Raw genomic sequence first — 11,952 nt, forward strand, 5'->3', positions numbered from 1 at the left:
CACGTTAAGTTTAAAACTTTTAATCATTGAATGGAGTCAGGGAACAAACTTTTAAGTTCGAGGACGCCCGACGCAGTCATGTTGTTTTGTAATTTAAAAAGTACAAAGAATAAACATTTAAGTAGTTTATTCTAAATCAAATGAAAACGTGACATGTTCCGTATTATTTGTTCTCTAATAAAAAATGTGATATTGTAGCAAAATAAACCTTATGGTTTATTTAATAATTATTTATTAAAGAATACTCACAACAGCTTTGCCAATCTGCTTCACAGGGACCTTGGGTGCTGGGTTGGCGTGACTGCCGACGAACATAGCGAGCAGCGCCATGACCACCATGAAAATGGCTGTGAACTTCATTTTAAAAATATTTCTTTTTTATTTTATGGATATGAAGACAAACAACTCAACTCGGAGTTCTTAGTGTGAATGCGTTAAAGATGTGGAGTCTCCTATTTAAAGCTTGACATTTTTCCGATTTTTTTCCTCCTGAGGAGCACGTGTTTTTGGTACTACCTATGGGTTTATCCCGATTACCCGATAAATATTCATATCGTCGCGAAAACTTACCTACATTATAGGAATATAATTAATTACAATAAAATTGTAATCAAACTGTGATTTAAACATTAAGGAAACCTACGTTGTCTTGGAAAATATGATTTCTGTTTTTTAGTTTCTGCTTTCCATGCAAAAAAAAGAATAGTATTAACACGGAGATGATATTCCCATTTTAAAATGTAACGTGCTGTTTATTAATTAGACCGAGTGTAGGTAATATTGGACTACACCTAGTTATTTCGGTGATCGATTTCATATGATTTTTATGTTTTCATAACAACTGGTAAAATAAATGATTCGCTGTGAATGTTATTTGGTCTTTAATTTATCATCTTGTTTTTATCCTAAAAACAACTTGTCTATAATAATAAGTATAAAAAATAATACTTTTCGCACCTAAAATGAAAAGTAGAGATCTAATAAGCTATCAGGGTTGTCAAAGTGGGATGCGTGAACCCTTAGGGGTTTGCTATTCGACGGCAGGGGGTTCGCGACAAGATTTAGTAGGCAGAATTTAGGTTAAAATTGTCCAAAATTAGTAGGTACCCTTTATTTTCTTCAATAGTCAATTTTATTTTTTTTCTTTGGGGGAGGGGCGACTTAATTAGCTAGTTAAGGAGTTCGCTGTCACTTGGAAACTTTAACAGGGGTTCGTGGTGCTGAAAGTTTGAGAAACCCTGGCTAAATTATAATAAAAGTAGGTACATGCAAAAGTTTGAAGGGATGGTTAATGATGTTCCTCCTTTACGTAAAAAGTAAGTAACTGAATAGACGAAGTTTATAATCTAAGTAGCTTAAACAAATAATCAAGAGTGGCCTTATCAACGATCGTGAAAAGAGCCAAAAAATTCATCATGACTGATCTATTGGAATAAATGATTGCTTCATCATTTCAGCCACAGAACGTCCACTGCTGAACATAGGCCTCCCCCAACCACTTCAACATCGCACGACTATTAGCGGCCTGCATCCAGCGCCTTCCTGCAATCCTGCTACCTTTATCAGGTCGTCGGTTCACCTTGTGGGTGGGTGGTGGCTTGAATTTAGTAAAGATTTTAAGCGTTCAAATACATATATTAGGCTCGCTATATCATCCTTACTGAAAAACAACACTACAATAAGTTAAGTCTTAACAAATTTTCCTGCTCACTTTCCCGTGAATTACGCGAACTGGGTTATTCCGTCCATTTGTATTTGACAAACGTCGGCAATCACACTTCCTTGGCGCGAGGGATGCAAAATAATTTTATTTATTTTGTTTCTTGAATGAGCCTTATTATACAGGCCAATATGAAACAAGTATAGGTAAGTCCAGAATCTTGAAATTCTTGAAGGATATTTTATATGAGAACATGTATGGTAGGTAAGTTAATATGGTGAGTAAGAAGAAAGCGAGGCAAAAAGCTCATACTCTTACGTAGGTACTGGTATAAGACGTTTCACTATTTCTTTATGAACTTTTTTATGTGTATTAAAAAAAAAAAAAAAAAAAAAAAAAAATAGTTATGCAACTTTTTAATACCTGACCGCCTCAGAAGGAGGAGGTTAATGATTTCAATATGTAACTTACGTAACTTACGAGGACAAACAAGCAATTAGGTATGAATAAATAGCATATGAACTTTCAACAGCTTTATTTACTTAAATAAAATCTAGGTACCTAAGTCACATTATTATTACTTAAGTAGTTAATTACATTCGATTTTTGAATATAAATGAGAAGTTAACATTGTTAGAGTTTCTTAATCTCTATTCTTGATGTTGGTGTCCACTTTGTATGCTGTTCCTGTAAAAGAATGTTAATAGTACAATTATGAAATAAAACTCTGAGATATAAATAGGTACTGTATCTATAAAACTTATACTCACAGCTTTGTCAATTTGCTTATGATTTTGATTTTTTGCCAATTAGGCGAAGGGTTGACGTGATCAGCGCCGACATACATCGCGAGCAACGCCATCACCACCATGGAAAGAGTTGAAAACTTCATGACTTAGAGATGATGTAGGTACAAATGCACGCTATGGCGAATCCGATGGGAATACATCTCGCTGCAGCAAATTCAGTATTTAAAGGCACAATAACGAAATGTTGTTTTCCTTAATTTCAATTACCGTAAGCTTGGGCTATCCCAAGCGCTATCTCTTACAAACGTCATTGTTAGTACCTACGCAGGTTTAGTCATAATAGTCAGTTCAGTGACATTTGCTCTGCATGCATACACGTTTGTAGACGTGAGTTGAATTATTGGTGTATGTATACGCTCACTTACCTAGGGTACTTATATTTTTGTTTATATTAGTGTTAAAATAGATACAGATCTTTTAGTCATACCGGTAATACCTATTAAGTACTAAATGAGAATCGCAAAGTTAAAACTTTAACAAGGATTTCCCAAGGATTAAAATGTTCAAAACATTTAAATCACTTACAGTTACATAGGCCCGGACTTGAGTATTTCAGTATAGTGAAATAGATACACATTAATTACTCTGGGTAGGTACATTAATTATTCACAAGCATTATACATAAGTAGTTTAAGTACGTTTGTGGGAATCGAACCCGCAACCGCAAGCAGCGTTGTAATCCGTTACAAGAACACAATCATAAATCCTATTAAATCTGGAAGGGTTTTTTTTATTCACTTGGCCTGTATCTCCTCACCTGATGGTAAGTGATGATCAGGCCGAATACCAAACCAAACAGAAAAATATGCCCCCACTGGGAATTAAACCCGGGTCCTTTGAGTCTGAAGCAGGTGGTATTACCACTAGACCACAGAGGCGGTACTACTTACTGCCTTGCTATGTGCTGATGAGCTTAACAATACAATTTCCGACGAAAGGATAAACCTGCTTTGTAAGTGGTCCGTCTTTTTAATAATCGACCAACGGGTGAACTCCTTTTCTGTCTCTTAATCTTTATAACGACAGTCCAGTCTTTCTTGAATATGTACAGTCGCACTGTAGGTACATGATATTATTTTTTGTTGCAAAGAAGCACCTATTGCTATCATAAGAAAGTATGAAACGCCACAGCATTTACTTCATTGTTCCTATTGTCGTCTGTACAGTGGCTGTTGCACCAATTTTGTGCGTTAGGTTTCAGTTTTAGCATTCCTTTAAATTTTCTTATGCAAGCGAATTAAAATTAAAATACATGGTAATTTGTATGCTGGAAGCCTGGAAGACATTACCATAGTACTTATTGAAGTTCGTATTGACTTTATTAAAAGATGTTAATTATGGTGTTCGAGATTATTATAAAACAGCATTATCCCTACAGGTTTATCTGGTTTAGCTGTATTGGTAAAGCAATAAAAACAAAAAATATGTAAAAGGTATTTTTTATTTGAAAATATTCATTTATCCTCGGTTTCTGATGCTGTCGTAAACGTCACGGGCAGTGCCTGCGGCGCTAGCTATTCCAAATCCAGTTTTCTAATGGAGAAAAAGAGAAAAATCTTAATTAAAATAACACTATACCGTACCGCAAAATCTAAAAAAGCCATGGAAAATTCTATAACCTTCATGAAAAGAAAACAGAAAGAATAATAGATTCTACGCTGACTATGAAGAATTTTCTTTCTTAACTTTCAGAGTTACAGTTAAAAGTAGGTACCTATGCAGGTATGCGGATCGCAAAAAGTGACAACTCAAATCGTTATTTTACTGTGTAGTAGTTAGTAGAGAAATTATTACTTAATTAGTCAATAAAGATAATTATTATAAGTATTATTAAGTTGCTTTGCGCTGGTTATGAGCTTGCTTTAAAATAAATTATGTAATAAACAAAAAAAAATAGGTATGGTCCCTTGAAGTGGGTATCTATTTTGATAATGGAAAGGGCATCAAAACGCGCGTGTTATCGTTAGCGCTTAAAAGTCTGAAAACTATCCTAATAAGCTTTTTTTTTTACAATGAACTTACCACAGCCTTGCCAATTTGCTTGACAGGCACCTTGGGTTTAGGGTTACCGTGACTAGCGCCGAAGAGCATTGCGAGGACTGCCATTACCACCATGAGAAGAGCCGAGAACTTCATGTTGAATTATTTGATAAAGCAATCAGGAATTAACTTGATCACTGAAGCGTGAAGTCTACGAATGATTACAGAAGATGCTACAGCTGTATTTAAACCTAAAGATTTAGGTACTAGATTTTCCTTCTTTACTGTCTAAGTACAGTGTACTTATTTGTATCTAGATACTAGCATAAGTAATTTGGTTATTCCGCTTGTGGTGTGATTTCGTATAATTTTACCTCTTTATCCCTAATCATTGCCGGTCCGTTAAATTGGTTTCGAAGGATGTGTTTATTTGAAATAAGTAAATAACCTACTTCAATTTCTTGTCCTGTTTTGAAATAAGTAAAATGTTCGGCAGAATCGCCTCTCAAAGTAGTTACTTATCTACTTCTTTTTCTTGTAAGTTACATAACACCCCCCCCCCCCACGTTATAAGTCCTAAGGCACCCCCTGGTACCCCCCCAGGTTTTTGGGGTTACCTATCGATTCGAAGATTGAAAGACTACCCCCCCCCCCCCCCCCCCCCGTATCATGACATAGACCATAGACTTGCCATGCAGATGCGCCAGTGAGTACTAATCTGCGCGACTTATGTCACCCCCTGATGCTTGGCACCCGGGGCGGACCGCCCCCAACGCCCCCCCCCCCCTTACGCCGCTACTGCCTGAATATAAACGACTCCTTCAGATTTCGGGCAAAGAAAAAGAAATTCATATAATTAGGAACTTTCAAAATATATTTATTTCGGAGGACTTAATTTCATACACAATTAATAAATACTTATTATGATATTGCAATAATTACTTAATTATTGATTACGGCCAAAAATATATCCGTAGTTTTAATAACATAGCACTATCCTCGGTTCTTGATGTTGTTGTAGAGTTCGTGGGCTGTGCCCGCGGCGCCAAGGACACCTAGGCCAGTTTTCTGGAATAAAAACAGTTTTATGTAATTTTCCGATCGCGTCGTTTTATAAATATTTCATAGTAGCTTTTGCTTTTTGCCCTTGCTTTTGTGAAATTCAGTTTTATTTCGTTATCATTCTAGCATCAACTGAAGTATGCAGCTATGTAATGTTCTATCAAAACTCGTTCAATAGTTTTTGCATGAAAGAATAAAAATCCGGACGAATGTTTGTTGGAGATACGATAATCATTATCCATCCTCACAAACTTTTACATTAATGAAAATATTAAGTAGGATTGTTTTGAAGTAGAATTACTTACAATAGCTTTGCCGATTTGCTTGACAGGGACTTTCGGTGCAGGGTTGGCGTGGCCAGCTCCGAAGAACATGGCGAGCACCGCCATCACCACCGTGAACAGAGCCGTGAACTTCATGATTGACTTCTTGTAGTTACTAACTGAGGAGTTTACTAACACACGCTGTAGTGTTTGAGTTGTGAATGCGTTCAAGTACAATACGCACTTAATTTATAGTTCAAATATTAACATTCCTTTCCTTACCAAACCCTTCGCCTAAGCTCGGGACATTCCTATGTATAAGCACATGGCCATTCCTAACTTAAGACGTCAGAGGTACGTAATGGGTACGGTCAGTAACACGCGTACGAAAGGCCGTAGTAATGAGATGTCCATAGTAATTTGTACACAATATTGTGAGTAATAATGTTATTTGTGTGGTATGTTTACTACGGCCGATATCATTACTCGTAGATCGTTCAGGTCAGGGCATTCGTAGTAAACGATTCATGAGGACATAATACATATCGTAGCTCACGTAGTAAATAATATTAGGTCAAACATGAGGTTATAACTACCTTTTCTCAAGATTAAAGCTGTGCCAATACCTCTGACGTCACGTTTAACAAATGGGAAACAGAACTTCGTAATATCGGAATAGCCCAAGCCTACCTCTGGAATCCAGTAAGGAAAGGCACGTCGATATTGTTTGCTTTAAATAAAGTGCGTACTGCGATAGACCACATTCATCACTTCACCACCGCAGCGTGTGTTGGTACTCCTCAGTCCTCCTAGAAGTCAGTCAGTGCTCAATCATGAAGTTCACGGCTCTGTTCACGGTGGTGATGGCGGTGCTCGCCATGTTCTTCGGAGCTGGCCACGCCAACCCTGCACCTAAAGTCCCTATCAAGCAAATCGGCAAAGCTATTGTAAGTATTGAATACTCATGTACAGTATAAGTATATTTCAAAGTTTACTAATTTACCTTGGACGAAATTTACTTAATATTAAGATAGAAAATTTAATTGATTTTTAACTTGTTCCAGAAAACTGGTTTAGGTGTCCTTGGAGCGGCAGGCACAGCCCACGAAGTGTACACCAACATCAAGAATCGAGGATAAAATAATATAATTTATTACTGTTCTTTAATATTTTTACCTATTTATTATAATTTAATGATAGTTAAATCTTTTCCGCCTTAAACATTGATTTTCAACGTCAATATTTTATGTTAAACATAATTCTTAATGTAAAAGACTAAAAACTATATGAAAATAAAAATTCTTTACTACTTTCAAAGTTCCTAAACATGACTTTTCACTTTATCAACCCAGAAAGTTTGGAAGAACTCACAAACACATACTCGTACAAGTTAAAACAAAATTTCTCACTAAAACCCACCTTTTTGTTGAAACTTTCCTTTTTGTGCACAAACATATCGACGGTCCCTACGTACAATTCAGTATCTACCAGTTCCGTGATTTGCCGTTTTTGTTTGCAAAACCTTCAGAGCACCTAACAGTTACGGCTCAGTTAAAAAAACATACAGTTTTTATTCAAATTGAACCTTAAAACGCCAAAAAACAAATCCCGCAACTACAAAATTAGAACGATTTCCGCAGTAAAATTGCATTAGTGGGAGTTAAGAAATTTTACGTTGGACCGCACGCCTTACTCCGCGCGCCCAGCCCCGCAACTGCCATTTTCATTTGCGCAGATCGAGTAAATTTATACGTAATTTATGAAGGAAATAGGTATTATTATGGTTTCTGACTTAATTTATTTCACTCAACATTATACCAACGACAAATTAATCAATTAACTGTAGGCATAAGATAGTTGCGTTGTTTTACTAGGGAAAATTAAAGTTACTATTATAAGTAGGTGGCACTTACCTATTTTTACGTCGGAAAATTAAAGTATCTTCTAGCCGTAACTGCCACTACAAATGTTTTACTTTGGAAAAGTTTGTTTTATGTCTATAAGTTAGTGCCAGTAACGGTGTTTTACGCTGAGAAATTGTATTTTAGCAATATTTGGTGGAGATAAAAGTGAAGTCAAAACAATATAAAATATGATATACAACGACTGAAGTATCTAGGATCATTTATTAGACTCAACGCAACCAATTTCTTCTCCTATGCTACTTTATAATACAAGGTACAAGTAAAAAATCATAAAATGTATTTTATTTATTTATTAAGCATAATAAGGCATTCAGAAATAAATATAAGCAGGTAACACTAACAAACAATAGCTTCAATTAACTGCATTTAGAAGCTACTATTACATGATATTGCATACATACATACCCGCCAGAAGGATAAGGTATACCCACTAAAAATACCCTAACTTTGAGATTCCGGACAAAGACCTCTCCCGCCTACACGGCGACAGTTGGGACGAGAGCAGCTGGAAGTACACAGTTTTCCCATACACACACTCACCGTCAGCAGATGGTGGTGGTGGCCTATCTATACAATGCCTCCCGTGCAGCCTCACGCCCCTATTACGCTGGCCATTACCGAGGAAGGAAAATAGGAGGCAATTATACTGTCACCTTCCCTGGAGCGAATTCAAATGCACCCGCACTTGGTTCGTAGTCGCGCTATCGTACCGCAGTTTCTTGCGGCACCTTGTCTTCTCAGATAGAGGTGATACATTACCACCCAGGTTTTGCTACCGTCCAAATAGCTTTGACTATGCTATCCCGTAAGAATATGGTGTGTCGTATGCTCCTAGCCACCGCAATACAGGTAGGGCTCGAAGGATAAGTGCCCAGTCATGGTGCAATCGCTCGAGCAACCTTAAACTTCAGCACAAGTGCGAATAAAGTTCGGTGGCTCAACTTAGCCACGGCGAGGTGGTTTATCAACTACTAGACTACAGCACAGTCTAGCGAGTCTCACGTCAAATGGCCTCTCTGTCCTCCCACGTTTCACCTCGTTCTTCACGCTACGTTAAAGCCGACGATGTAGCCCTGTAGACTTTCGGGACCTTTTAAGGTCTTAGAAGATGGGCAGCGCTACCCTTCCCGAGGGTGATGCCTTAGATGGGATAGAATCATGCTTTTGAGGGTACCAGTATAGAGCTCCGGGCCTTTCTCCATAGCCTTCCGACATAGAGTTTTCGGACCCCCAAATTAGGGAAGCAGCCACGAAAAAGCAAGCTGTCTTCCATACGCACGGGGACGGATTGGAAAAAATACGAGCTGACACTGGTTATATACAATTAAGGTCACCGTATTTGCGCTCACTACTTGGCGCCACTGGTGATTAACAGGACCTTACTCTTAGATATTTGATCTGGGCCTTAGCTTTGACAGTGATGCGGGCGTCAGGTGATGGTGTCAGGGATGCCTTTAAATATATGTGGTCCTTGGCCTGTTGATTGAATTGACCATAATGCCGTCTGTGGCGCCCAGGCAAACCGCCTCGCTGTTGGAGGGGAGGCTCTGAAAGTTATGAAGATATTCTTGTAATTATGAAACTATCTGCATGACAGATGATACCTTGAAATGTCCATGCCCTTGAAAAGGGTTCCATTTAGTACCCAGTCGTATTCAATGTTCCACAAGATCGAACTCAAAAAAGAGCCATGTGGATCTTCGGACTCGATGCCATGCTGTCAAACCTGGCCGGCTCTATTGACAAAGAAAATTTACCGGTTCTACAGGTATTCTTCAGTCAAAAGACCCCTTAGATAAAGAATAATCTTAAGGTATTGAAGTGCCTCCAATATGCAACTATCTGGGAAACGAGGCGGGACGCTGTTAAGCCTCGTCAAGCAGAACTATGGGCCTAGAGTGAGAGCTACTGTCAGTAGTAGCTGAACTTTGTTCCCGTGTACAATTACTTATGTGGCAGTTAATAATTTAAACAAACATATTAATCCAACGTAAAAGTCAGTAAGTACCACTTACGTCATTTGTAACTAAAAACTTTCCGTTGTACAAGTGAGTAAATGACAAATAATACACTTATTGTGATTATTTTTTGATAATTCTTCATGTTTTATAAAATATACCTCATATAAAACTATTATACCAAATTTCATCAATGTATGATAAATAGAACGCGAGCTACACATGTTTAAACCTTCAAACCGCTCTCCTGTAAAATTGGCCGTTTTCAGATACGTTAATATACGTAGGGACCGTCGATATATTATATTGTTGTAATTAATATAACTTTCTTTGAAATGGCTACCTAAGTACCTAGTTAAGTGAACAAGGATCAGAGATCTTTGTGTTCGTTTCATAGGGAAAGTTAATTGAAATATTCGTAATTCGACGCGGTTTATAGATATTTTAGAATTTTATCATAATTATAAATAATAGTAATAAAGACATCACTAAAAACAAAATTATTTAGGATATTCTGAACTTTAAGGTAAGTATGTACTTAACTAGTTAATAAAACACTAATATGGTGATGAATCGGAGTATCGAACCCGTAACCGCAGGTAGTGTTCTGTTACACTAACATTGAAATTCTATTAAACTCGGAAGGAATTGTTTTATGTTTATGTTGTAAGTACTACAGTAACTTATTAAGTAGTAATCTGTGGTACTACTGCCTTGATAAGTGCAGATGCGCTTAACAATACAATTTCCGACCAAAGGAAAAAGATCTATGTTTTCAAAAAAACCTGCTTTGTAAGTGTAATCCACCAACGGGTGAACTCCTTTTGCTGTTTTTTGTTCTTTATGACGACAGTCCAGTCTTTCTTGAATATGTAGGTACAGTCGCACGATCGCACTGTACCTACATGATTTATTTTTGTTGCAAAATAGCACCTATTGCCATTATATGAAATGCCACAGTATTTACTTCATTGTATAGTGGTCGTCTGTAGAATGGCTGTTGCACGAATTTTGTGCGTTAGGTTTTAGTTTTAGCATTCCTTTTAATTTTCTTATGCAAGCGAATTAAATTATATTACACTGGTAAGTTGTATGCTGGAAGCCTAAAAGACCAGTTAGTGGGCTGAGTGTGAGTTTACATCATGAAAATTTTAGTTTTTGAACGTTTCCCGCTAGGGGCGCTGTACAATTCGTCATTTTTTGACGCGCTCAAACTCACACTCAGCCCTCAGATGTGCCTCAGAGCACTTATTGAAGTAAAAACACGTAAGTATTTACTATTATTAAAAGATGTTACCTAATTATGGTATTCGAGATTATTATAAAACAGAATAAATCCCTAAAGGTTTGTCTGGTACCTAAAGGTTTAGCTGTAGGTATTGCTAAAACAATAAAAACAAAAAAATATGTAAAATGTTATTTTTATTTGAAAATATTTATTTATCCTCGGTTTCTGATGCGGTCGTAAACGTCATGGGCAGTGCCTGCTGCGCTAGCTATTCCAAATCCAGTTTTCTAAAAGAAAAAAAGAGAAAAATCTTCATAAAATAACACTATACCGTACCGCAAAATCTAAAAGACCCAAGGAAAAATTCACGATTCACGAAAAAGAAAACAGAAAAATGAATAGATTCTACGCTGACTATGAAGAATTTTCTTTCACAACTTTCAGAGTTACAGTTAAAAATAAACTAAGTACTTAATAATGTATGCGGCTCGCAAAAAGTGATAACTCAAATCGTTGTGTTATTTTACTGAGTAGTAGTAGAGATATACTTAACTTAATAGTCAATGAAGATAATTATTGTAAGTACCTACATATTATTAAGTTGATTTGCGCTGGTTAAGTGCTTACTTTAAAATAAATTATGGTAATAAACAAAAAAAAATTGGTATGGTCCCTTGTTGTGGGTATCTATTTTGATAATGGAAAGGGAATCAAAACATTCTGCGCATGTTTTTGTTAGCGCCAAAATGTTATGGGACTATCCTAATATTTTTTGCTATGCACTTACCACAGCTTTGCCAATTTGCCTGACTGGCACCTTCGGCTCAGGATTACCGTGACCAGCGCCGAAGAGCATTGCGAGGACTGCCATCACCACCATGAGAAAAGCCGAGAACTTCATGTTGAATTAAGTATTTGATAAAGCAATCAGGAATTGACTTGATCACTGAAGCGTGAAGTCTACGAATGATTAAAGAAGATGCTACAGCTGTATTTAAACCTAAAGATTCAGGTACTACATTTTCCTTCTTTACTTAATGTCTATAGTGTACTTATTTGTATCTAGA

General features: G+C 36.9%; 2 long non-coding RNA genes across 2 annotated transcripts; both read right to left on the minus strand.

The window, feature by feature from the left end:
- Positions 1-2,180: 2,180 nt before the first annotated feature.
- Positions 2,181-2,592, minus strand: LOC135075872 (uncharacterized). The gene is made up of 2 exons (XR_010258134.1): positions 2,431-2,592; positions 2,181-2,347 (listed from the first exon to the last, which is right to left on the minus strand). It is a non-coding gene; the product is annotated as an uncharacterized LOC135075872 (long non-coding RNA).
- A 1,300-nt stretch (positions 2,593-3,892) lies between these two features.
- Positions 3,893-11,742, minus strand: LOC135075873 (uncharacterized). Its single transcript, XR_010258135.1, has 2 exons — positions 11,673-11,742; positions 3,893-4,002 (listed from the first exon to the last, which is right to left on the minus strand). It is a non-coding gene; the product is annotated as an uncharacterized LOC135075873 (long non-coding RNA).
- Positions 11,743-11,952: the final 210 nt, after the last annotated feature.

This window comes from Ostrinia nubilalis, chromosome 11 (genome assembly GCF_963855985.1).
Source record: "Ostrinia nubilalis chromosome 11, ilOstNubi1.1, whole genome shotgun sequence".
Classification (NCBI taxonomy): domain Eukaryota; kingdom Metazoa; phylum Arthropoda; class Insecta; order Lepidoptera; family Crambidae; genus Ostrinia; species Ostrinia nubilalis.